The sequence below is a fragment of the Puma concolor genome, chromosome A3, assembly GCF_028749965.1.
Source record: "Puma concolor isolate L17-30 chromosome A3, mPumCon1.1.hap2, whole genome shotgun sequence".
Classification (NCBI taxonomy): Eukaryota; Metazoa; Chordata; class Mammalia; order Carnivora; family Felidae; genus Puma; species Puma concolor.
In genome coordinates, this window is record NC_141669.1 from 110,506,849 (window position 1) to 110,534,436 (window position 27,588).

At 45.6% G+C, this 27,588-nt stretch overlaps 1 long non-coding RNA gene across 6 annotated transcripts in view; it reads right to left on the minus strand.

The window, feature by feature from the left end:
• Positions 1-26,127, minus strand: part of LOC147582657 (uncharacterized) — a 79,731-nt gene extending 53,604 nt beyond the window's left edge. For 4 of the 6 annotated variants that reach the window (XR_015249387.1, XR_015249386.1, XR_015249385.1 and 1 more), the window contains exons 1-2: positions 26,010-26,127; positions 16,109-16,168 (exon numbers count right to left, since the gene is read on the minus strand). This is a non-coding gene — a long non-coding RNA (uncharacterized LOC147582657). Of the gene's footprint in view, positions 1-11,345; positions 11,579-16,108; positions 16,169-22,913; positions 23,004-26,009 lie in introns of those variants that run through there. The other 2 variants (XR_015249389.1, XR_015249388.1) reach the window with 2 other exon arrangements.
• Between the last annotated feature and the right edge of the window lie 1,461 nt (positions 26,128-27,588).

Sequence of the window (27,588 nt, forward strand, 5' to 3'; positions counted from 1 at the left end):
TGTCTTTAGAGGCTGAGCACCTTACCACCCTACCTAAACTCCTCAACAGGGATTATCTGGGTGATAATATTTTATTATAACAATCAATTATTTTAATTCTAATTATAAAAGTGCTTTCAATGAATGGGTAAATAAATCATCAAACAAGCTAGAGATATGGCCATCTGGTTGGCTTTATTGAGAGCCAAGGATAGATGGTAATACATATTTTGGTGACTTCAGGTGGGGGCAGTTTAGAGGATCTGCCATGGCAGAAGATGGAACAGTAATTCTCTCATAGGCACTGGGTCTGCTTTAAGCTCCCAGACCACTCCCAAAAGGCCACTGATGGAACCCAGAATGTAGCCATGTCTTGATCGTTTTGGACTCTCTCATCATTCAGGAAACTGGGGACTCCCCCCGGGACTCAGGGAAGTTGCTTTGTCTAAGGTGCTGACAGACAGGTGGGTTCTACTTAGCCCAAGTATCACTAGCGTCCCTGCCAGAGAAAAGAGTAATTCCACAAAATGCCCTGAATCCTAGCAGGATCTGCGTTCCTGCAAGGCTCTCCCGTGTTCTGCCAGATGGCTCTTCACCTTAGTCATGTTCAGTCCCCCCACTAGTTAAATGGGTCAAGGGGATCCATCATCTCTAAGGCCCTTTCCAGGTCTGTAGGGCAGCAGTTCTAAATAAATACTCTCCCTGCACCAGAGCCTCTATGGGGTTCACTATGGGAGATCCTGGAGGTCCAACCCACTGGGACTCAAATCCTAGCTCCTCCCATACAAGCTCTAGAAGCCTTAAGCAAGTTATTGAACCCCTCTGAATTCATTTACTCATCTCAATAAAAAAAGAAAGAAGAAAGAAAGAAAGAAAGAAAGAAAGAAAGAAAGAAAGAAAGAAAGAAAGAAAAAGAAAGAAAGGCTTTGCAGGAAAGGAGGCTCACCTGGTTTCTACTCCAGCTGAACCTTCTGGGTGCCTTCTGGGGTCCCAAGTGGCCCTATGTTTCCAAACCCAGTGGGCACGCCTTCGTTCTTATTTTTCCTTTTTGCAATATCTGATGGTGTCCCTTCCATCCTCCTCCCATCCTTGAAGCTCCTCTCTCCCCTTCTTTGAACCCAACCTCTCCTGCTTTTCCTTTTCCCCAGTCCACACTTCTCATTCTCCTTTCTGGGATTTTCTTCTCCTGCCACGCTTCATTTATTACTTTTTTTTTTAATTTTTTCTTATTTTTGAGAGAGAGAGAGAGCATGAGTGGGGGAGGAGCAGAGAGAGAGGGAGACACAGAATCGGAAGTCGGTTCCAGGCTCGGCGCTTGTCAGCACAGTGCCCGACTCAGGCTCCAACTCATGGACCACGAGATCATGACCTGAGCTGAAGCCGGACGTTCAACCGGCTGAGCCACCCAGGTACCCCTCTCCTGACACGCTTTAAATACCAATGTTTTTAAGCAGGTAAAATAATGCTCTACCTCACTCACGATAAGAGGAATGCAAATTAAAACAATAAGAGATCGTTTTTCACCCATCAGATTAGCAAAACATAAAGAGTTTGGCAACAGTTTGTGGGCAATGATATAGGGAAACAGGCACTCTTGCACATTGTAGACTGCGATTGGTAAAAACCCCTTTGGAGTGCAATTTGGCATCATCAAAATTTTAAATGCATAGGAGGGTTTAATCCAGCAATTCCGTTTATAAGAATTTGTAGTCGAGAGAAAATCTACCAGACATCTACCCAATGCCCATTCTCTCCTTCTTTACAACAGAACCTGATTTTGTTGGCAGAGCGATGGGCCAAACTAAAAGATATGTCCCAGCCTCCCTTGAGACAGAGATGGTTGCTTGACACAGGTCTGACCAATGAGATGTAAGAAAAAAGAAAAATGTTTGGAAGGCTTCTAGAAAAGTCCCTTAGGGGCACCTGGGTGGCTCAGTCGGTTGAGCATCCGACTTCAGCTCAGGTCATGATCTCATGGTTCATGAGTGCGAGCCCCACATCAGGCTCTGTGCTGACAGGTCAGAGTCTGGAGCCTGCTTCAGATGCTGTGCGTGTGCGTGTGTGTGTGTGTGTGTGTGTGTGTGTGTGTGTGTCTGCCTCTCCCCCACTTGCTCGCTCTCTCTCTCTCTCTCTCAAAAACAAACATTAAAAAAGAAAGAAAATTCCTTTAAAAGGATAACAGACTTTGCTGACAATGTACCTTCTCCCCTTTGTTGTCTTCTCTCCTGCCTCCTGCCTGGAAAGAGGATGTGATGGCTGGATCTGGAGCAGCCACCTTGTAACCACGGGAAAAGAGTATGAGGACTTTGCTGTGATATCATTGTGCCACTAAACTAATGCCAGCATTTGCCTACCCCAGATTTCTCACGACATAAGAAAAAAATATGTCCTTACTTTGTTTAAATCTCTGCTGAGTTTTTTCTTACATGCAGCCAAAACTAATCCCTAAGTGATGTATGTACAAGCATATTTTTGCTGTATTGTTTATGTAGCAAAAGCCTCAAAACACACTGAATTCCCACTTATAAGGAACTGGCTAATTAAATTATGGGACCTGCATGTGGTGGAGTATTATGCAGCTATATAAAAGAATGAGATAAATTTTTATCATTACTAATAAGGGATAATTGTCAAGATATTTATTTATTTTAAGTTTTAAAAGAAAGAAAGTAAATATAATGCACTAACATTTATATAAAACTGCTTTATAGGCTTAGAACATTTCCAGAATATAGGAGAAACTCACGTATCTCTGGAGAAGGGGTCTGGGTTGTGAGGGATCAGGAGCGAGAGGAGAACTCGCCATTCACTGTATACCCTCTTGTGCCGTTTGAATGTTCACTGTGTGCATATTTTATCTCCCCAAAAAGTTCATGAGAATTGTATTACTTTATCGGACAGAGAGAGGTAAGAGGGAAAGCCAATTATTTCCATGACTCATTCTTTTCATTGAATGACCCCCAGCCCATGGCCTCAACCACCACATATATAATAATAGACCCAAACCTGAATTATGCAGTTCTGAGCCTTCAGATGAATGCCACACTTACTTACTGGACCACCCTCTGGGCGTCACCACCCGGAGGCCCTGTGGACACCCAAATGTAGCAGGTCTATACCTGCAATGCTGGTCTTCCACCTGTGTTCTCGGTAAAGTGGCCAACGATACCCATTCGGTGGCCCTGCCATCTGGGAAAGGAGGGAATCACTCCAAGTCCTGCTTTCCACCCTCTGTCTCGAACCTCCCTCCTCTCCCATCTGGTTCCATTGGTCTCCCTAGAGATGCCGCACTAGTCGAAACCTTCCAAAAGCACAGGCAGAAGCCCCAACCCGCTGCTTTGCCCCTCTTTGCGTGCCCACCCTCTTCACTTCTTGTTCACTGTCTTCCCTCCTGGACTGGCATTCCCATGAAAAGAGGGACCACTTCTGTGTCTTCCACCGCTAAATTCCTCGTATTGATAGCGGGCTCTGAGGGCAGGGGTTGCACACCGATCGCCTGAGCTAAAAGCCGTGGCCAGCCTCTCACCCTGCTCTTCCAGTCCTGTCCCATCCATCCGTCTTTCCCGCCAGCCCCCAAACCGTCCACTTCTCTCCATCCCCGAAGTAACTGCCCTAATCCGGAACTTTCCGCTTTTCCAAATGATGCCCACACCCCTTCACAGGACTCCCTACTTGGCCCCTCTGACACGAATGTCGGAATGGAATATGCAAAATGGCAATCTTGTCATGTCACCCACCGATAAATAATCATAATACATAAATAAGTGTCGCAAAGCCCACCTCTACCTTACACCTTTGAGACTGTCTCAGAGCCTTGGCCTCAATCACATGGAACCATTAATACTTTTTCAAAAATGGCAGTGCTTCAGATCTCCATGCCCGCCCACATATTCCTTCCTCCACGTGGAACACCGCCACCGTTTCCCATCACCACTCTTTAATTTTCCTGTTACTTCAATCTTTCAAACTCAGCTCAAAGGTTACCTCCTCCAGGAAGCCATCCATGACTACCCAGCCTGACAGAAGGTTCCTCCTATCAGGACTGTGAGCTCTTGAGGGAGGGGCTGTGTCTCATTTGATTCATACCTTTGGTGCCCAAAAAAGTGTCTAATATAGGGAAAGCGCTCGATAAGTGTTTGTTGAATGATCAAATAAATAAATCAGTGAATGAATAAATGGATTTTGCTAGAATAAAATGAGGCATGTATAAATTACCTGATACCATGCCTCGTCCGTAGCTGCCCAGAAAATTTACTTTCATTCCTTCCTTGCACTCTCCTGTCACTCAATTTTCCCTGGTCTTCCCAGCCCACGTGTACCAGTGGAGTCCCCTTGACAGGCAGGACATGCTTGGCCCCACCTCCCACCTTGCCTGTTCCAAAGATTCTTTTTTTTTTTTTTAATGTTTGTTTATTTTTGAGAGGGGAGGGAGGGGGAAAGACAGAGAGAGAGAGAGGGAGACACAGAATCTGAAGCAGGCTCCAGGCTCCGAGCTGTCAGCACAGAGCCTGTTTTGGGGCTCGAACCCACAAACCATGAGATCATGACCTGAGCCAAAGTCCGATGCTTCACCAACTGAGCCACCCAGGCACCCCACCTGTTCCGTGATCCTGAAAGACCCCAAAGGGTCTTGGAAACTTACCCATCAGCTACCTTTCCCGCATCACACCTGCCGTGTGTGTCCTCCTTTGCCCCAGCCCCACCTCCCGGATCCACGCAGCCAGTCCCCAGGGTTCACAGGACAGTGCCGCTGGTCCCGTGCAGGGTGCTGTGTCCACGCTCCTTCATTTATACTCACGGCCCCTCACTCCACCAGGTTCAGCTAGTAAGAGGTCCTCAGACCTCCCTGCCCTCTCCCCGCTGACGTTCCTGCTCCCCGGAGTAGGTTCCTGCCTCTCACACCCACTGGGGGGCTGGCTCCCTTATCGCCCCTCGCCCTCCCCTGCGGGGTGGTCCGCTCTGTCTTCTCCAGATTCCAGGGTCCAGGGGCCTCTCGGAGTCCGCGCTTGCTTCCCCGCCTGGCCTCACTGCCCACCCTGGCTTCACAGCTGGGAGCTGGATCTCTACAGCCGCCAGGAGGCCAGAACGGACATAGTTTATTCCCATCACTGCTTCCCTCTAAATCTGAACCGTGACCAAGAGTTTAAAAAAAAAAACACAAAAAAAAAACAACAAGAGAGAGATGAAAACCCATAGGAACAGGACGTCCTTTTCAGTTGCCTCCCCAATTCTGTCAGGGGCTTAGTCCAAAAGAGGCTTTAATTGGTCAAACTATGTGTTTTTCACCGAAAGAAAATGCCGTAAGTGAAATAAGATTCACATTTGGCACAGGGGTGGGGGGACAGGGAGAGAGGGACCTCCTCTTTGTCAGGCCCTTCAAAAGGAAATCGGGGCGGGGTGGGGAGGACCCAGAGCCCCCCACGATCCCCAGGGGCAAGGACTCGTCCCCAGGGACACCCTGGAGTCTGTGTCCTGCATCGGGCCACAGGGGCCGGCACGGTCTTCCCTCACTTCCCGGCTGGGCGCCCAGCACCGACCTCACACCAGCTGCCTGCTCCCTGAGCCTGTGGGAGGGGTGGGGGCTGCAGCCTGGGAGCATGTGGCCCTCAAGCGGAAGAGGCCATGAGGGAGCTGCCAGCCCCCAGGCAGATGAGGCACCAAAGGCCTGTGCAGAGCGCAGGGACAGGAACAGCAACCTCTCCTCCGTCCACATCTGCTCCCTCCTCCCATGTCCACTCGACAGCATCCCATTCAGAGAATCTCGTGAGGTCCCCGCAAGACAGGGAAGAGGCTCCTGTCTACTGGGAGACAAGCGTTAGACACAAGATATGTCAAAATGACAAAAAAAGCAGTCACCTCACGGCAAGTCACAAACTCGCGGCGCGCTCCTTCTGGTGAGTGTCAGGAGCTCCCAGATAAACTCACCATCTCACCCAAACCTGCCCCCAACAGAGTCTGGACTTCCATTAGAGCTCCATTTTTGCCACCTTGAGATCTGAAAAACCTGGGGGAAGGGCATACCAGTTCCCTGAGAAGAGTAGGGATTGATCACAAAGACACAGGAAGTCCGCTCTGTGTGTGTGTGTGTGTGTGTGTGTGTGTGTGAGAGAGAGAGAGAGAGAGAGAGAGATGACAGGGACAGGAAGAGGGGGAGAGGAGGAGGAAGGAGAGCTCCAAAGAATTAGAAAAGAGGGGCTGGGGCCACAGCCAATCAACCCAGCTTCCCAGGTCTCAGCTGCCCAGGATCAAGGTGAAACTGAGCAGTCAAGAACGCCTTCCCGGGGTGGACCAGGGTCACTCTTGACCCCCTCACTCACAGCAGGTCTTAGGCCAGTGGGTTGCCTTCTCTTGTCAAGGTCACCTTCCCCAGCTGAAAACCGACTAGAAGGTCTCCACATGGGTTAGGGAGAAAGAAGGAGATACCTTCAGCAAAGGGACTGGCACCTCAAAGGGAACGTCAACAGGAAGCAAACGCCTCAGGTTGTCAGCGTGGGCCAAGGCAAGAGGGAACGGTGTCCCAAGAAGGCCCCGACAAAAACAAATGCATTTTACCCGAGAAGAGAGAGGACCTCAGAGGTGTTCTCTGGTAGGCGTTTTGTTACATCCACGAGCAAAGACAGTTGGATCTTGGAAAGGGGGAGGTGGGGCAGGGAGTTCCGCTGGGGTAGAGGAGGATGGAGATGACGGACCAGGGGAAAGGAGAAGCCAGCAAGACGAAGGCAGGAGGAGTGAGTGGGGGGGAGGGGGAGCAGAAGTGTGCCAGAGGCCAATGGAAGCTGTTAGAAAGGTTTGCATGGTAGAACTGAGAGCCCAGCAGGAACCCCGCAGGCCACGTATGCTCACCTCACAGCTATGCCTGGCACCAGGCCTAGGAGATAATCAGGCAAAGTGTCCTGCAGACTGGTCCTAGGACTAGCTCAGACCTCATCAGGGCCTGCCTCAGCCTGACGTCCAACGCCCCGATGTTTGTTTTCCGCTGCAGAACCTGATTCCCCGATTCCTAACTAGCCCTGCCACCCAAGCTGATATTCTGAACAGCCCTCGCCCAGCCTCTTGCTATAGAAGCCCCGCCAGGCAGCTTCTCTCCCTTATCTCTTATCCCCGCCAACATAGAAAGAACCCCGGACAGGAATCCGGGTCTGGTCAGGACAGGGGATAAGCGGTCACCCGCGTCTGGGCCTCTATGTCCTCCGTGAGGAAAATCGGAGCCGTGACATCAGCCCTGCCTGTGTCACAGGGCGCTTCAGGATGGAACGAGGTAAATGCACGGGAAAGCTCTTTGGAAACTTTCAAATGTTGTGGAGGTTTATTATGATTATTATTCATGTCTGATTTTGCCGCCTCCGTGGAGCCCCAGCTCCAGTTTGTGCCTATGCGATGCCAAAACAACCAGTCAAATCCATCAAAAAGTCACTCAATTGAGTGGGAAAAAATGCAGGCGGCTCTGTTGCGTGCTCTCAGAAAATAAAGCCACCGGCATATCACTGGTGTTTTTGGGAACGTGCAGTGGGTTGTTCTAGGCACTGGTTTTGAGTTTTTCTTAAGGCTTTCACCTCCTGTGAACCAAAAAAAAAAAAAAAAAAAAAATGACGATGGAAAAAATCAAGGCCCTCAATTGTTTCCCAGGAGTGAGGATGGCTGGATGGCTTCAAGACGCCAGGCTTAGGGGAGGTTGGGGGCGGGGGGAGACAAAAATTCCCGCAGGGGAGGGACCATTGTCACTCTTGAACCCCTCCCTCACTCACAGCAGGTCTTAGGCCAGTGGGTCATCCCTGGTTGGCAAAAAGTCCCCTTCTCCAGCTGAGAAGCGACTTGGGTAAGTCCCCACATGGGTCAGGGAGAAAGAAGGAGATACCTGGATGGTTAGCCAAACCAGCAAAGGCTGTAAAAGCCCTGGCCCTGACCACAGGGGCTGGCACCCGGGAGATAGAGACCAAGAGAAGGAGGGGTTGACATCTGGGGGTAGAGAAAATTGTGAGATAAAAAGATGCTTTTAAATCAGAAATGTCCCTAGAGGGCTGCTTCAGAGTGGCAAGTAACTCAAGCCAGTTAGTTTCTCTCCATGTGAGCAGTTCCATAAGCATTTTGCTGGGAGAAAAGATGGAATCCAGTTTTTAAGAAGCGGCTTAGCTATCATCCATGAGTTTTATTTATGCAGGCCTTTCCAGCACACCATTCTCATCCGAAGGCATCTGCCTCTGAAATGAAGTCTCTGGATGGAATGGGAACATATATGAGTGAAAAACCAAGTCGCATCCTGGATTTAATTCTATCAGTTAACAAGTCTTTCCCAAGCAGCTGAGGACTCCCAATCCCTGGCTAGAGGCCAGTGGGGGCGGGGGAGGGGAATGAGAGAAGGGCGTCAGGGAGAATGAGACCCACAGGATATGAGAAGGGCCATACCATGGGGTCGCAGGAGTTCAGAGGCATGTATAGGCTAGAGCTGTCCCCACCAACAAAGTAGGTCTTGAGATAATATCTGGGAAAGAGACTTTGTTCAACATTAAGTTGTTTGTCCAAATATGTATTTTGATAATTATTAGCATGTGTTTGAAATAGCACTTGAAAGGTGATTAATGTAGTAGACACCATCGGGGTTCCACCTGTATCCCCTGGGAACCACCCATTCCCATAACCCACCAGAACGGGCAACTCTCTCCCTGGGGGTTCCCTTGGGCTGCTGGAGCATGAGTAGGGCGCTGGCTACAACTGACAGCAAATTAGCCCCACCCCCAGAAGCTACACCAATGATTAATGGGAATGGGTGTATAGATACCTCACCTCCCTCACCCCACAGATGGGATAACTCTGAAGTTCTTGAACTTCACAGTCTCCTAGACCTCAGATTTCTCCCAGATTTAATCCCCAGAGGGATTAGGCCCCAGTTGCCTCCAATGGCAGCTAGCCTGATAACTCATGTTTACTGGCTGCCTTCCTTCCTCTGCCTCATTCCCCAACTCCTCAACAAGTGCTTCCTGGGATCACCTCCCCAATAAACTATTTGTACATGAATCCTTATCCCTGAGTCTACTTCTTGGGCAACCCTAACTGAAATTATACATGTATTTTTATCACCCTTTCAAGCTTAATTTTGTATCTTTTATCCTATTTAATCCTCCAGCAGCCTAAGAAAGTGGAATTATTTTTTACATGACGGACTGAGACCCTGAAAATTAAGATAACCAGCTGAAGACCACATAATCAGTAACTGACACACCTTGGTCTATGTTTAATATCTGATATGCTGACTCCTGCCCTGGTACTCCCTCCATCACACCCCACTGCCCCAGTCATTCCCATCTCTAAATAAACTCTGCATGGGGTGCCGGGATGGCTCAGTTGGTTGAGCATCTGACTCTTGATTTCAGCTCAAGGCATGACCCCAGGGTTGTGGGATTGAGCCTCACATTGGGCTCCACACTGAGCGTGGAGTCTACTTAAGATTCTCTCTCCCTCCCCCTCTGCCCCTCCCCCATTTGCACTCTATAGCTAGCTAGCCAGCTAGATGATAAATAATAATGTAACCCCAGAGTTCATGTGGACAGTGTCCTTACAAGAGAGGTATGTGGAATGATCCATTTTCTCAGACTTTACATATCTAGGCTATAAATAATATATTCCTGCTACCTTTACCTATGAGTAACACCTTAATGGAGCCAAGAATTCTTGGGTGGCAATCCTAGAACTCTGCTGATAAATAATTCCCAAAGTACTGTAGTGGCAATTACCTATGGATATTAACAGAGGCATAACATTTGTTATCAGGAAACGTGGATAAACGAGGAGAAACCTTTTTTTTTTTTTTTTTTTTTTTACTAAATTAATGGGCTTTCTAAATTTCAAAAGTATTGATCCATCGCAGTCCCCAAGCGTGTGTCTGTCTTCCAGAGCACAGCCATCATAGTCTCCCAAGACAATGATGGACATAACATCTGCTTAAGATATGATTTTGTAGCATTTACCCCACTTTCTTTATCAGCGGGAATTCTGAGTCCAGACTGAATTACTTTTCTCAATATACCTGAAGTATTAAATCTTCACCAGGATGCACTGAAATGTCAGATTCTTTGTTATTCTGTTATTGAAACACAGTTCAGCTCTTTTATTTTTACTGTAATTTTCTCACTTTATTTAAATTTTTATGGAAATTGTTTTCCAACACTACCTATCTATAAGAATATTATTCAATAATTAGAATATTTGATTTTATATCCCAGAGCCTCCGTTTCCCCCAAGAATCTCCAGCTTTCCTTTCTTTTTTTTTATTCTTCTCAGAAAGCTACGTATGATTTTCTTGTATGAAAATATTTACAGATACACTTTTGAAAGTGTCTCTGTTGGATAAATAAAGATGCATTCTGTATTTAGTGTAGTTATATTTTATTGGTCTGGGTGATACTGTTTAATCGTCATTCTTTTTTTTTTTAACATTTTTATTTATTTTTTTGAGAGACAGAGACAGACAGAGCACGAGTGGGGGAGGGGCAGAGAGAGAGGGAGACACAGAATCCGAAGCAGGCTCCAGGTTCCGAGGTGTCAGCACAGAGCCTGACGTGGGGCTCGAACCCACAAACTGTGCGATCATGACCTGAGCTGAAGTCAGATGCTCAACCGACTGAGCCACCCAGGCGCCCCAGTCTAATCATAATTCGTAATAATAGTGAAAGAAATGAGGAGAGAGATGACCTCTGATAGCAAAATTCTCACACGTTTTTTTCTACCACCATGTGGAAAATATTTTCTCTTGCATATGTGTACCTTATTATTTAGGGTTGTGCAGTTCAGGTCTTTTGATGTTCATCAATCATTTCTGGTCTCAGGAAAGTATCCTTTCATGCCTTTAATTCTTCTGCTCCATTTTTGTGGTGGGCTCCATGCTTTCTCTTCAGGGTTGTCATCTTCTCTCTTATCAATGTCATCTCTTGACCTGTTGCATGGCGTTCTAGACTTTCTTAAGTTTGCCTGAACCATCACTAATTTTATTTTCTGCAATGTCATTTACATTTTATGCTATTGAGTTTTCATCTTGTTTGAACAAATAATGCCGGCTTGGGATGCAAAATAGGAAAGGCGAAAAAGTAAATCTCCCTTCCAACCATGCCCCTCAGGCATTTCTCTCCACAAAGGTAAGCACTGTTACCAGTTTCACAGAAGCCTTTTAGGAATAATCTATATACAAGTATACACACACACACACACACACACACACACACACACCATCTGCATATCTATCTCTTAATATGTTTTTAGTGACAAATCCCTATACTGTTGGGAATGGTCGTATGTCTTGACAAATAAGTACATTTCCCAACCTCTTCAAGCCTCACGTTGTCAGCCTCTTAAGCCTCACATAAATGTTAGACATTTATGGGTGCAATAAAAGAAGATAAAAAGGTGGGTCGCCAAACTCAAAGTAGCATATGAGGAAGCTACTTGTTTGCCATGACAAAATGGCAGCTTCCAGGCCGGTCAACGAGAATCCAGATTCCTTCCATCTTTTTGTTCTGCCAGGCTCCCACATATCAGCGTGTGAATCTGAGTCTTCATGGTCCCAGGATGGCTGCAGGAGTTCCAAACATTGTACCAGAAACAATGATTTCTAGAAGCAGAAGAGTGGTTATTTTTCCTTGTGTCTTTTATAAAGAATGAGAAGATAATTCCCAGAAGATTCCAGAAGTCATCCTCTTTGCTCCCATCTGACAGAATGTCATCATTTGGCCAATGCCTAAACCAAACATTGCTTATAAAAACAGGATTTCCAGGGGCGCCTGGGTGGCGCAGTCGGTTAAGCGTCCGACTTCAGCCAGGTCACGATCTCGCGGTCCGTGGGTTCGAGCCCCGCGTCAGGCTTTGGGCTGATGGCTCGGAGCCTGGAGCCTGTTTCCGATTCTGTGTCTCCCTCTCTCTCTGCCCCTCCCCTGTTCATGCTCTGTCTCTCTCTGTCCCAAAAATAAATTTTAAAAAGTTGAAAAAAAAATAAAAAAAAAAACAAAAAACAGGATTTCCAGGAGGCACCTGGGTGCCTCAGTTGGTTGAGAATGCGACCCTCAATTTTGGTTCAGGTCATGATCCCAGGGTCGTGCCCCGCATTGGGCTCCGTGCTGAGCATGGAGCCTGCTTAAGATTCTCTCTCTCTCCCTTTGCCCCTCTCCCCCGCTCATGTATTCTCTCTCTCTCTCTCAAAATAAAAATTAAAAAATATATAAATAAAAGTAATTTAAAAATAAAGCAGGATCTGGGAATGCTAGCTCGTGCAGCCACTTTGGGAAAAAGTATGGAGGTTCCTCAACAAAACTAAAAATAAAACTACCCTATGACCCAGCAATTGCACTACTAGGCATTTATCCAAGGGATACAGGTGTGCTGTTTTGAAGGGCCACATGCACCCCCAAGTTTATAGCAGCACTATCAACAATAGCCAAAGTATGGAAAGAGACCAAATGTCCATCGATGGATGAATGGATAAAGAAGATGTGGTATATATATATATAAAGGAGTATTACTCAGCAATCAAAAAGAATGAAATCTTGCCATTTGCAGCTACGTGGATGGAACTGGAGGGTGTTATGCTAAGCGAAATTAGTCAGAGAAAGACAAAAATCATATGACTTCACTCATATGAGGACTTTAAAGCACAGAACAGATGAACATAAGGGAAGGAAAGCAAAAATAATATAAAAACAGGGAGGGGGACAAAACAGAAGAGACTCATAAATCTGGAGAACAATCTGAAGGTTACGGGAGGGGTTGTGGGAGGGGGGATGGGCTACATGGGTAAGGGGCACAAAGGAATCTACTCCTGAAATCATTGTGGCACTCTATGCTAACTAATTTGGACGTACATTTAAAAAAATAAAAAAGGGGCGCCTGGGTGGCGCAGTCGGTTAAGCGTCCGACTTCAGCCAGGTCACGATCTCGCGCTCCGTGAGTTTGAGCCCCGCGTCGGGCTCTGGGCTGATGGCTCAGAGCCTGGAGCCTGTTTCCGATTCTGTGTCTCCCTCTCTCTCTGCCCATCCCCCGTTCATGCTCTGTCTCTCTCTGTCCCAAAAATAAATTAAAAAATTAAAAAAAAAGTTGAAAAAAAATAAAAAAATAAAAAATAAAACAAGTTAAAAATAAATTAAAAAATAAAATAAAAATAAAACAGGATCTCCAGGATTTAACCAGTTAGGACCTACTTCCTAAGACTAGGGAAGGGACGAGCACAAGGCTTGAAGATAGCTCGGCCACCACAAGGCTCCGTTAGGAAGGAGGGATAGAGGGGAGGTTCCGCGAGGGATGGATGTTGGGTACCCAACCAACTACATCTCTACAGCACACACTCTTACTCACATCGGTCACCACCAGTCTTCCACCGGCTCCCAAATCTCCAGCTCAACACCTTCCAGTGACCTCTTTTCGGTAAGGCAAACACCCGCCCTCCCCTGCCTCCCACACACATCCAGTGTGCCCTTCCCACTCCACGAGAAACACTCCTGCCCTATGAAACTCCTCTCAGGGCATTCTGCGCCCCTGCTGCTTCACAAAATCTAGCAGCCCCCCCAGAACACGCTTTTCCTGAGGCCCTCTCTAGTGGTTACCTGCTTCATCTCTCACATCCCCAGCATCCCAGGCGTGGGTAATTGCTCTGGACTGAATGTGTGACCCGCCCCCCCAATTCCCAGGTTAGAATCCTAGTTCCCAATGGAAAGGTATTAGGAGGTAGTAATTAGGTCACGAGGGGAGAGTCTTCATGAGTGGGATTAGTGCCCTTCTAAGGACAGACCAGAGAGAGCTTCCTTCCCCTGTCTCTCTGCTCTCTAAAGGGAAGATGCAACAAGAAACATCCACAAACCAGGAAGGGGTCTCTCCGCAGACACCAGATCTATTAGCACCTTGATCTTCGGCATTTCAGCCTCCAGCCCTGTGATAGATAAGTGTTCATTGTCTAAGCCACCCAGTGGATGGTAATCTGTTACTGTAGCCCAAGCCAAGAAGGCACTTCCCCTTGCTTCCGAGTCCTGATGTCCCACTAACTAGTTGAAACTCCAGATCCCTTGAGACTCCGGGTCCTATGGCATTGTCCCCCTTCCCTGCTCCTCACAGTTGCCGTCCATCACACTCCTCGTCACTCCTCTCGTTCGCTAACAATCATGGCACCGAACGGCAGTGTTCCTCTCATTTCCAGTAATGGTGGTTTTACGATCCACCTGTAGACCCCCACTCAAAACCCTCCTCTTAACGGTGACACTTCCTCTCCCATACTCTTTCTTCACCCAACCATTTCTAAGGTCATAGTCTGGGCTTCGGCACCACTCAGATAATCTCTGATACCTATTTTTTAATTTCGTTTTAATTTACATCCCAGTTAGTTAGCATATCGTGCAGTAATGATTTCAGGAGTAGAAACTATCTACTTTTTTAAAAGCTCTCTGACTGACAATACCCAGGAAAATGCACACATGTATTCACTTTTTGATGCAGCTAGCTCACTTCTAAGAATCTATCCCAGTGCTGCACCAGCAAAAATATACCAAGATGTAGGACTAAAGTTAGTCATAGCAGCATTATTTGTAACCGTGAGAGACTGGAAACGATCTAAATTTTCAACGATAGGGACGTGGTTAAGCTAATTACAGTTCATCTGTACAATGGGCTACTACGTCACTGTAAAAAGCAACAGGGAAGATCTGCATAAACAGTTAAAAAGTGATCTCCAAAATATTTTATGTTAAAAAGAAGAAGAAGAAGCAAGGTACAAGATAATGTGCATAGTTTGCTACATGTGCAAAGAAAGGAAAGAAAGTGCTATGGTGTGTGTGTGTGTGCGTGTGCGTGCGTATGTGTGCGTGTGTGTGTGTGTGTGTGTTTATCCAAAAAGAAAGTGTCTTAGTTCAGGCTCTCGTAACAAAAACACCATCCACTGAGTGACTTAAGCAGCAATCATTTATTCCTCAGTTCTGGAGGCTGGAAAGTCCAAAATCACCAGAGCCAGAGTCTGGTGAGAGTCCACTTCCTGGCTTGTAAACAGCTGCCTTCTGGCTATGTCCTCACATGGAAGGGAGAAGGAAGAAGCAAGATCCTTCACGCCTCTTGTTTTAAGGATACTAATCTCATCATCAGAGCTCTACCCCATGACCTAATTACCTCCCAAAGGCCCATCTTCAAATACCATCACATTACATTCATGTTAACATATGAATTCTAGAGTAATCAAACATCCCATCCATAACAGGAGGGAAGCAAAAACTAATTTTTAAAATGGTTAACAATAAGGGGAAAGAGAGAACTTGGGAGATGGAATGGAATTTTGGAATCATATAAATGTTTCATATAATTTTTAAAAATAAGTTAATTCAGGGGACGCCTGGGTAACTCAGTTGGTTGAGCATCCGACTTCGGCTCAGGTCATGATCTCACGGTTTGTGAGTTCGAGCCCCGCGTCAGGCTCTGTGCTGACAGCTCAGAGCCTGGAGTCTGCTTCGGATTCTGTGTCTCTCTCTCTGCCCTTCCCCTGCTCATGCTCTGTCTCTCTCTGTCTCAAAAATAAATATAAACATTAAAAAAAATAATAAGTTAATTCAGGGGCACCTGGGTGGCTCAGTCAGTTAAGCATCTGACTTTGGCTCAGGTCATGATCTCACGGTTGGTGAGTTCAAGCCCCGCATTGGGCTCCGTGCTAACAGCTCGGAGCTGGAGTCTGCTTCAGATTCTGTGTCTCCCTCTCTCTGCCCTTCCCCCACTTGTACTCTGTCTGTCTGTCTCTCTCTCTCTCTCTTTCAAAAATAAATTAACAAAATACATGAACATTAAAACATTTTTACATAATAAGTTTATTCAAAAAGAAAAAAAAAGCATCTCTGAAGGTAAAAAAGAAGCTTAACCAAATTAACTTACTGTATATAAAGTTGGTAGAATAATCATACAGAAAAGAAATATTTCAAGTAACTCAGAAACAGTGTTTTGACCACGCATCCCTATAAGGCCATATAGGGAGCTATATTCTAAAAAGCAAAATGAGCAAGAAACCTTAAAGTGTACATAGCAGTTTCATTGTTGGCAATAAACTTGGACTGTGTTTCCTATTGCTGCTGTGACAAATGACCACAGATTTAGCGGTTGAACCCAATGCAAATTTCTCATTTCATACCTGTACGTCTGGACACAATTCCTGAGAATCGTGAGACACAATTCTTCTCCATCTGTGAGCCTATGAAAGTCAAGAAACAAGTTATCTGCTCCTAAAGTGTCACAGAGGGATAGGCATAAGATAACAGTGATAGACATTTGATTCAAAAGAGAAGAAAATGGAAGGGAAGACACGTGTCCCAAGCTATTTCAAAATCCAGCCGGAAAGTTTGTTCCATGGTCTGGGATTAACCCTTTCTGGCTCATGGCCCTACCCTAGAAAGCAGCTTTTATTTCTTTTACGAAGAATAGCACATGTTTGCAGCCCAGTAGTTTTATCAGCTTGTTTCTTGCCTGTAGAATTTGGGGGGCCCAGCTGTCTTCTTTCACATTGTACTTTCTCTGCACCTTTCCGTCTAAGCCGGCGGTGTTTCTGCTGGCATAAATTTGCAAGAGCTTTGTGGATCTGCTATGTCTGTCTCAGGGATTTGCTCCATTAGACAAGAGGCTTCCCCTACAGAAATCTCCTGGACAATCCCATCTCTGTTCCCGGCTTCTGCCGAGGCAGCTGAGGGGTCCATGAGTCACACACCTTCAAGGCTCCTCCGTATGACTGGATACTCTGAACACTGATCCCTCCAAGGCACTAACAGAAGGTTGTTCATCCACACCCTTCCATTTCTTTCCAGAGCGTGCTTCCTGACAGCGCATCTTCTCATTTTAACTTCTTTGGTGTTCTGAATAAGCTGAGATTTCCCCAAATTACCAAGCTCTGTTTCCTTTTTGCTTAACCTATCTCTTTCCTCTTACATTTCACGATAAGAAGCAAGAAGAAACCAAGCCCCATGTTGACCACCCTGCTGAGAAATCTCAGCTGAATATCCAAACTCATCATTTGCAAGTTTTGCTTTCCACAGAACTGTGGGACACAGTTCAGTACACTTTCAGCCGATTCCCTTTTCACCAGCTACCAAGAACGTGTTTCTCATCTCCACCCGAGCCTTACCGACAGCTCTTTTAATAACCATGTTTCTGTCGATGGTCTGCTCCCGATGACCCCGGTGCCCTCTGAGACAGTTTACCCTGCTTCTCACTCCCTTCCGAGTCAGCGCTAACACAGCCATTCACATCCATATGTCTATTAACAATCTATTTGATGCAATCTAGGTGTATTTTTTTCTATCATGCTCCAAAAATTCTCCCAGCTTCCAGCCATTGCCCAATTGCAAAGCCACTTTCACACTTGTAGGCATTTATTTCAATAGTTCCTTGTGTCCAGGCACCAAAATCCGTGTTCACTTCCTACTGCTGCTATGATAAACTACCATGGCCTAAAACAATGCAATTATCTTACAGTTCCAGAGGTCAGGAGCCTGAAATGGGTCTCACCGGCTTAAAATAAATGTGTTAGCAGGGCTGTATTCCCTTCTGGAGGTCCTGGGAAAAACCTGTTCTCTTGCAGTTTCCAGCTTCTAGATGCTTCCCACATTCCTTGACTCACGGCTAATTTCCACCTTCAATGCTGACAATGGCCAGTCTAATCTTTCTCCTGAGCTCTCTCTCTAGGTTGGATGCTTCTGCCTCCCTCCTCGCCATTTAAGGACTCTTATGATTACCTTGGGCCCACCTGGATAACCCAGGATACTCTCCTTGTTTTAAGGTCACTTGACTAATAAACTTAATTCTTTTTTTTTTTTTTGTATAAATGTTTATTCATTTTTGAGAGAAAATGTGGCCAGGGGAGGAGCAGAGAGAGGGGGGGACAAAGTAGCCTCGGCACCAACAGTAGCTAGTCCAACGCGGGGCTCGAACTCACAAACCATGAAATCATGACCTGAGCTGAAGTCAGACACTCAGCCGACTGAGCCACCCAGGAGCACCTAGTACACTTAATTCTATCTGCAACCTAAACTTCCCCTTGCCATGAAACATAACAAATTCAGTTTCTAGGGATTGAGACACAGACACGTTTGGGGAGTGGGGGGTGTATTATCCTGCCTTCCATAGTCAGTATTTTTATTTTGAAAGATACGCACATATATATGTACACACACATACAAACACATATTAAGATAAAACAAATAAGTAATTATAGTAAAGTTATAAGGAATCAAACTGATTTTTAGCATATGATAAAAGAGATACAGATATAAACTCAGAGTTAAGTTAAAACCCTGTATGGCCAATAAGCATATGAAAAAATGATCAACATCACTAACCATCAGAGAAATATAAATCAAAACCACAATGATATATTATACCCATTAAGGTGGCTACTATTTAAAAGAAAGAAAGAAAATAACAAGTGTTGGAGAGGATGTGGAAAGATTGGAACCCTTGCACACCATTGGTTGAATTGCAAGATGGTGCGACCACTGTGGAAAATGGTATGGGGGGACTCTCAAAACATTAAAAATAGAACTCCCATATCATCCAGCAATCCTGCTTCTGGGAATAAATCCAAAAGAAATGAAAGCAGAATCTTAGAGATATTTGTGCAAATACCAAATACCTATGTTTATAGCAGAACTATTCATTATAGCTAAGAGACAGAAGCAACCCAATGATCCATCAACAGATGAGTGGATAAACAAAACGTGGTGTATACATACAGCGGAATATTCTTCAGCCTTAAAAACGGAAATCCTGGGGAGCGTGGGCGGCTCAGTCAGTTAAGCATCTGACTTCGGCTCAGGTCATGATCTCACGGTTGGTGAGTTTGAGCCCCGTGTCGGGCTCTGTGCTGACAGCTCCAAGCCTGGAGCCTGCTTCGGATTCCGTGACTCCCTCTCTCTCTGCCCTTCCTCTACTCGTTCTCTGTCTCCGTCTCTCAAACATAAATAAACGTTAATAAAAAATTTTTTGTGAAAAGAAGGGAATCCTGTCACATGCTGTAACATGGGTGAACCTCGAAGCTATTGTATTAAGTGAAATGATCAAGGCCATTGTGTTAAGTGAAATGTGACAGTCATAAAAACACAAATAACAGACGGTTCCTCTCATATGAGGTGTGTTAACTAGTCAATTCATAGAGACAAAGTAGAATGGTGCTTACCAGGGCCTGGCAGGAAGGGGGAATGAGTAATTATTACTTAATGGGTATAGAATTTCAGATTCGCAAGATAAAAGAAAGTTCTGGATCTCTGTTTCACAACAGAGAACAAACTTAACACTCCTGAACTATACACTTAAAATGGTTAAGATGGTAAGTTTTGTGTTATGTTCAAAAATATTATCTATAAATATTATCACAATAAAGAAAGCACGAGAATCAAGTTTCTATCATTTTTTTTAATTTTTTTAATTTTTTTTTATTATGAAATTTATTGTCAAATTGGTTTCCATGCAACACCCAGTGCTCATCCCAGCAGGTGCCCTCCTCAATGCCCATCCCCCACCCTCCCCTCCCTCCCACCCCCCATCAACCCTCAGTTTGTTCTCAGTTTTTAGGAGTCTCTTATGTTTTGGTTCCCTCCTTCTCTAACCATTTTTTTTTCTTCTCCTCCCCCATGGTCTTCTGTTAAGTTTCTCAGGATCGACACAGGAGTGAAAACATATGGAATCTGTCCTTCTCTGTATGACTTATTTCACTTAGCATAACACTCTCCAGTTCCATCCACGTTGCTACAAAAGGCCAGATTTCATTCTTTCTCATTGCCACGTAGTACTCCATTGTGTATATAAACCACAATTTCTTTATCCATTCATCAGTTGATGGACATTTAGGCTCTTTCCATAATTTGGCTATTGTTGAGAGTGCTGCTATAAACATTGGGGTACAAGTGCCCCTATGCATCAGCACACCTGTATCTCTTGGGTAAATTCCTAGCAGTGCTACTGCTGGGTCATAGGGTAGGTCTATTTTTAATTTTTTGAGGAACCTCCACACTATTTTCATAAAAACCCTCGAGAAACTCGGGATAGAAGGAACATACTTAAACATTGTTTTCTTGTAAACTGTATTTCAGAATAACCAAATAATTGATGAAAGTTCTTCTTCATAGAGGAATCACAGCTAGTAAATGCAGAAGGAATGACAGATTTAGAAAAGAACAGTTTCACATCCCCAGAAGAAATAACGAATCTAGGCAACATACCAGGACACAAATCTTGAAGCGAAGTTTGTGGGGAAACTTTGTAACAGAGACACCAGGCTGACAGCTCCTGAGCCAACAGTTCATTCTTAACATTCGAAGAACGAGACAACTAGATATTACAGAATCCCTAATGTGATGTCAGAGGAAATCTATGTGTAAAGTACACTTGCTAGAGAAACACAGAAGAATAAAATCTAAAAATGCCTAGATGAACATGGTTCACAAGATCACAGGGAGGTGACACCAGCAAAAATGGCAGAGTGAGGATCTCAGAAAATTCTCTCCTCTATAAAATAAAAAATCATCAGAACCAACTTTCTCAGAACTCTGCCAATTAACCTGAGTTTATTACTAACAGAGCATTTATTAAATCTAGCTGAATCTCATTAACAACAGTGAGCCGGGGGTGCCAGGGTGGCTCGGTCGGTTAGGCATCGGACTTTGCTCAGGTCATGATCTCACGGGTTCGTAAGTTGGAGCCCTGCGTCCGGCTCCCTGCTATCTGCACCAGCCGCTTCAGATCCTCCATCCCCCCTGTTTCTGCCTCTCTCTCGCTCTCAAAAATAAATAAACATTTAAAAAAAAAACCCAACAGTGAGCTTTGTGGCATTGCAATTTGCCCTCATCCCTTGTCCCACTCTCCAGCTCCACAGTAGTCTTAAAAAATAAGAGACACACTCCCCCCCCAACCTGCAGTGAAAAGTCGCAGCCTGTCACTCCACCAGAAGGAACAGAAGAGGGTTGAAGCCCTTTCAAAGCCACAGCCCTAAAGAACGATCATTTTTTGACCTGTCTGGTTAATTCTTGGAAGATCCCACTTACAAGGCTATCTGTAATTGACCTGACTCCGTGCTTTCCCAGTGAAAGAGAGTAAAAAGGTTTTTTCCCCTGGGGGGACATTGAAAATTAAATGCAAATGGTAACTTCACACTAGCTAGGGTGGTAGATAAGAGTCGGAGCAAACATCAGGCTAACCAAAAGGCTTAAAAGGAAGAGCTGGCAATGAGATATCCGTAGGTGCTTTGAAATTCTCATACACATTCCTGGGGATCTGGAACATCACGTGCACGTATAGGCTGTGCGCAGGCTCAGGAAAGGCCGGCGAAGGCCCTGAGCTCTCACCTCTGAGTAACTCTAAGATCTACCCACACAGGTGAAGGCTTAAGGAAGGGGTGTAAGTGGTCTGGTTCAACAGGTACCCAGAGCCCCTTGGCAAAGACTCATTGTTTCCAGGTATTTAAAACACTGTCCAATCGTTAGTTAGCCGACCACTAACCTAACCACACAGGGACTTCAGTGGCCACTCTTGACAAAGAATACAGACTTTACCGAATTCGTTCAGAAAAGTCATTAAACAAACAACATCTGCAACAAACAGCAACCAAAACCAACACTGGGGAGGGGGGTAGAAATCAATTTCCAGGCCTGCTACATTGTGTTATTTTAAATGTACCGCTTTCAACAACAAAAAACTATGACAGGTGCACAGAAGCAAGAAAGTTGGACCCACACACATGAAAAAAAGGCAATCAGTAGCAACTGCCCCTGAGGAAACTGAGATGATGAATTTATCGGAAAAGACTTCAAAATCAGCGAGTTTAAGTGGAATGAAATTGTTCAGCCACCAAAGGAATAAAGTACTGAAACATACCAAAATACAGATGAGTCTTTAAAATACTATGCTAGGGGCGCCTGGGTGGCTCAGTCGGTTAAGCGTCCGACTTAAGCGTCCGACTTAAGCGTCCGACTTCGGCTCAGGTCATAATCTCGCGGTCCGTGAGTTCGAGCCCCGCGTGGGGCTCTGTGCTGACAGCTCGGAGCCTGGACCCTGCTTCGGATTCTGTGTCTCCCTCTCTCTCTGACCCTCCCCCGTTCATGCTCTGTCTCTCTCTGTCTCAAAAATAAATAAACATTAAAAAAAAAATTTTTTTTAAATAAAATACTATGCTAAGTGAAAGAAGCCAATCACATTATTCCATTTTAACGAAATGCTCAGACTAGGCAAAGTCTATAGAGGTAAAAAGTAGATGAATCATTGCCTAGGACAGGGGGTGGTGGGTATGGGGGAATGGGGAGTGACTGTCTATGAGTAGGGGGTTTTTTGGTGGAGAGAGTAAAGAGATTGTTCTAAAAATGAATTTGGTGATGGTGCACGCATCTATGAACCTGGTAAAAACCATTGGATTGTATTCTTTATTTTTTTAATGTTTATTTATTTTGAGACAGAGCGCGCACGTGCAAGCAGGGGAGGGGCAGAGAGAGAGAGACAATCCCAAGCAGGCTTCCTACTCAGCATGGAGCCCAACACAGGGCTTGAACTCACCACCCTGAGATCAAGACCTGAGTTAAGATCAAGAGTCAGATGCTTAACCGACTGAACCGTCCAGACGCACACACCCCTCCCCCACTTGTCATTTTTACTGCTTTCCTCATAAAGTCCTGTTTTGTCTGCTATTAGTACCGAAACACCATCTTTTTTGTTGTTGTAAAGATTTGCCTGGATTTTAACCCTTTCGTTCCCACCATCTAGTGCTCCTTGATTTATGTGTGTTTCTCATAAACAGCATAGAGCTAGACTTCATTTATGTAATTGTTGCTTTTGCTTCAATCTGGAAATCTCTGTGTGTATAGCTTAGATGACTATTAAGTGACCATCATTTATATATTTTTCTGATGGTTGCCATTACACTGGACTTATTTCTACCATTTTATTTTGTGTTTTCTATTTACCTGCTTCCTCTTTGCTTATTTTTTTTTTTTCTCCTTCCCTGACTTCTGCGAGATCACACATGCTTTCTTAATTCCGTTCTTCACCCCCACCTGTTTGGAGAACACATATTTTCATTCAATAAGTAGTTATCTTTATATATACTTCTCATTTTCACGTGTTTCTCACAAACATCTAAGCAATATCTGTATCCCCTCCTTTTTTTTCTTTTTTTTAAGTTTATTTATTTCGAGAGAGAGAGAAAGAGAGAATGAGCAGGAATGAGTGGGAGAGGGGCAGAGAGAGGGAGAGAGAGAATCCCAAGCAGACTCTGGGTTGTCAGCACACAGACAGACACTGGGCTTGAACTCACGAACCACGAGATCATGGCTTGAGCTAAAATCAAGAGTCAGACGCTTAACCCACTAAGCCACCCAGGCACCCCTGGATTGTATTCTTTAAATGGGTAAATCGTATGGTACCTGAACTGTATCAATAAGGCTTTAATTTTAGAAAATAATAAAACTATGCAAAGAAGAGCACCCAAGACGTGACCACACAAGGGAGAGTTGTTTCTTGGCCAGATGCTGCTCACCCAGCTTCTTCACACTTGAAAAAAAATTCTTGAAACTGTAATTATAGGCCCCTGTCTACTTCAACTTCACTTTTCAAGAAATGGAGAAGGACCACAATAACCCCGTGCTCCCATTCAGTCTCAGCCTTAATACTCTAGCTGCAGGTGCACTGAGGGGGGTATCACCTGCTAGCTCATTTAAGTTGCTGCATGGAATTAAAACGAAAACCAGCAGGCATTTACTCAGTCTTTCAGTATTTGCTGGACACTTGAAAACTCTCACAACCATGAAGCATGTGGATTAATGAGCCCAGAGTCAAAAGATGGTCAGTGGGCCAGTCATGACAAATGACCCAAAACGAGTGGGGACCCAAGGGTGGACAGAACAGATATGCTCCTGCCCTCATTCAGCCTCAAGTCTAGTAAAAGAGGCAATCATGAGCCACGTGCTCAGCCCAGGGGAGGACCCTAAGGGACAGTGACAATACTGCAGGAGCTCCTGAACGAGAGGCCACACAAGGACTAGGCAGTTGAGAAGGTCCAGATGCCCACTGGCAGTCTCCCATGGGACCGGAGTGGGGTAACGTACTGTTTCTTCATCTGGGTGATGGTTACACAGGTGTGTTTACTTTATAACAACTCGGCAAGCTATTTACCTGTGATTTGTGCATTGCTGTCTCCATACGTTATGCTTTCATAAAAAATTTACTTGAAAATATTCCGATTCAAATATTCCACTGGAATCAAACGTAGACACCTTTCTGCATCTCTCTATGGCGCCCACTTCCTCTCTAACTATGGCGCCCACTTCCTCTCTAATGCAACTCACGCACTCCATCCTCATTCTCTATGCTCTAAGCTCACCAGCCTACATTTGGTGGCAGAAATGCCCAAATTGCCCTGGCCTGAGAATCTTCTACAGGCTTTTCTTCTGCCTGAGGTGCATTTGTCTGTTCTTCGCGAACTTCATATTTCTAAAAATCCAATCTCAGTTAAAATGGCATCCCCTCAGAGATGCCTGACCTCACCGCTCCACCTACATTGCCCGGCGCCCTGCGTGGTCCTGTCCCAGTGCCCTGTGCATGTTCCTCATTGCACTTTTGTGTCTTATCACCTGTCTCCCAGGATAGACTATAGTATCCATGGAAGCCAATGCTGTAGCTCACTCAACATTTTATCACCATGCCCAGTAAAGTGTTCGATGTGTAACACTTGAAATAAGTGTTTGCAAATGAGTGAATAAAGAAACAGAAGGCAATGCTCAACCCAAGAGGGGAGCAAGGACATGGCCTTTCAGGTGCTGTGGCAAGACAATAAGTGAGGTGTGTTGGCAGAATCTTGTGGCCCCCATCTAGTCACCCTAGACTAGCAATACTGGGAGATGATGAATTACAGTTACTCCTAGAGCCAACCTTTCAAGGGGAAGGTTGAATGGTATTAAATGCATTTAATAGCACAATGAAAGGAACAAAGCCCCTGTAATTCCCACCATCTCCTTACCCCTACCAACCTGGGGAATCAGTGACATCACAGCATCTTGATTCTTAACACAATGGCACAGGGGCAGTTCTGGCTTGTCAGAGGATGTGACTGTCAAAGCATCTTTGTGTGCAGGTGTGACGATGCTTTTCCCACGCAGCAGGGACAGACTGCAGGCTGTAATTTCGCCCTGGCCCCCTATTATCAAAACCATACCATTCCTCCCTAACCTTAGAGTATATCTAAAAGTACTCCCCTCAATGTACCAGGCGCAGCCGGGGAAGGTCGCTTAATGCCGAAGGAGATGTTTAGAAAGTAGGAAGAGCTTAAATCAGTGCTGGTCAGAGAAAAGGCCAGCACCCCTGGGTCAGCCCTACACCAGTAACCTGCCCCCGGAAGGAAGCCATTGGCCAACCCCGGTGGCCTACTCTGACCAGCCACCTGCCCACAGCCCAACCCCTCACCTGAGTACAGCCGAACCCTCACTCTGTGCACAACCTGACCCTCACCCTGCCCACAACTTGACCCCTCAGCCTGGCCTCACATGGACCCCTTGATTCCAGGTACACACAGTCTTGCCCTTCAGTGTGCATCTTATTTCCTTACCCATACTGTGAACTTTCTGGGGCAAGACACCAATGCCTCCTGAGAAACTGAATATACAAGTGGACAATGACCAGACCATATATGACAACAGACCCCTTACCCACAATCTCTAGCAACCAGCCCAGGAAGTCAAATGCCCACAGCAACCGGCCTAGGATGGTCAGAAATTGCTCAGTGGTTTCCAGCTTCTTTATTTCATGTACCCCCACGTCCAACCCAGGACCAACCAGGCAAAGGCAAATATGCTTCCCAAGCAGTCACATAAGATGCCCCTCTTCTAGCCAGGCTCCTTCCAGGGTCCCCAACAACCTCCAGTCACTGCAGGCGTGCCTGAAGCCTTCCTTTCGATGTTTGCTGTAACACTTTCCCGCTCCCTGCCTGCCTTGAAGTCCCTGACAAATGCAAATAATGGTCCCTTGCTATGACAGACTCTGAATAAGCAGTTTCTGTTTGTTCTCACCTAGGTGGTCTTCCTTTCTGTCCACAGTTTTCCTGGAGGTCCCAACAAAACACTGCAGCCCCAGCCTTTGGCCAGGTGCGTTATATGCTGACAACGTACTCGTGACTTCAAATCCACACCAGTGTGGTGAGTCAGCACTTTGGTCTGAACTCCCCTCTCTTTGCAGTGAGTCCTTTAGTAGCAGCTCAGGGCCCAGGTTTTTTGGTGGTGTCTCCTTTGTTTGCATTCTTGGTAGAATTGGGCCATCCCTCTTCACCTCTTTGGCTCTCTTTTGTGCTTCCATTTTATGCTGTTCTGTTAAAATTCTTGGTCACAGGAAGGAGAATCACAGGCCAGAGCACAAGCAGAGGCCCCCTGTAGACCTGTAGATCAAGCGAGCCTCACAGAGCATTGAGTTTGTAGTTCTCACCGCACTAGAATCCGTTCAAAGTGCTGTGGGTCACCAATAAAGCTAGATAACGTTCCTCTTCCATCTCAATACCTTGTCTAGACAGTCTTCTCTCCGGTTTTTCCGAAAGAGCACAAATTGTCAGGTCTGTGTTTAGAGACAGTCAACTGTCAGGACAGGAGGTCCTAAGACACAAGGGGCCAAAGCATGACGTCTCTACCACCCACTGCCAGCTCTCATGGGGTCATCCAAGTCCTTTCCTCCTCCAGGAAAACCCCTGCCTCTAATTTGGATGTTAGAATCCAAATTCTCGTACCTGTCTTTCTAAATGGCCTGACTTCACCACGGATCATTTGGGGGACTCTGGGGAACACGTGACTTGCACACAATTGTTCATGTGAGAGAACTTTAGAAAACAAAGGGAAGAGGATATTTCGATCAGCGTACAGAGGTCCCCAAAGGAAATTCTGACTTAAACATTGCTTCACTGGAAGATTCTTTGGCCAAAGCTAATGAATAATTTGAAAACTTAAGTAACAGCAAACAAGCCTCTGCCTTTATCTTCCCCCTCCTTGCCCTCCAGTTACTTCCCTAGATGCAGCCCTGCCTCTGCCCCTCCCACCCTTCCACTGCTCCCCCTCCACACCGCCAGTGACTCCTCCCTCCTCCTCCCTGCCACCCCCTACCCTTTCCCCAACAACTCCAAAGATCCTTAAATGCCAGTCACTGCTAAAGGCTCATGCCTACCACAGGCCAGGTATCCAGACAACTGTAGTATTTAAACCTTGGACCAGAACTGAATGAATAACTACAACGAAGGATTTCCCTAAACCCAGAGAGGACCAGCAACTATTCATAGAGGAATGTAGAATTCTTCTGGGAATTGAAGAATGTGACCCAGGGTTACCTGAGCTATTATCAATTTCACACACATTGCTCCGAACCTCACTGCTGAATCCCGGATGACAGAAGTTAATGAAACTGACCAGGATCTCTCTTACCACGGTAAACCCCACGGTCAAAAACAGGCCCCCAAAGTAGAGCAAGATCCCCCAAAATCCACACCTGAAACTTCTCTAATAAAAGTCTGTTGGGCCGGGTGCCTGAGTGGCTCAGGAAGTTGAGTGTCTGACTCTCGTTTTTGGCTCAAATCATAATCCCAGGGTCGTGGGATGGAGCCCCGCATCAGGC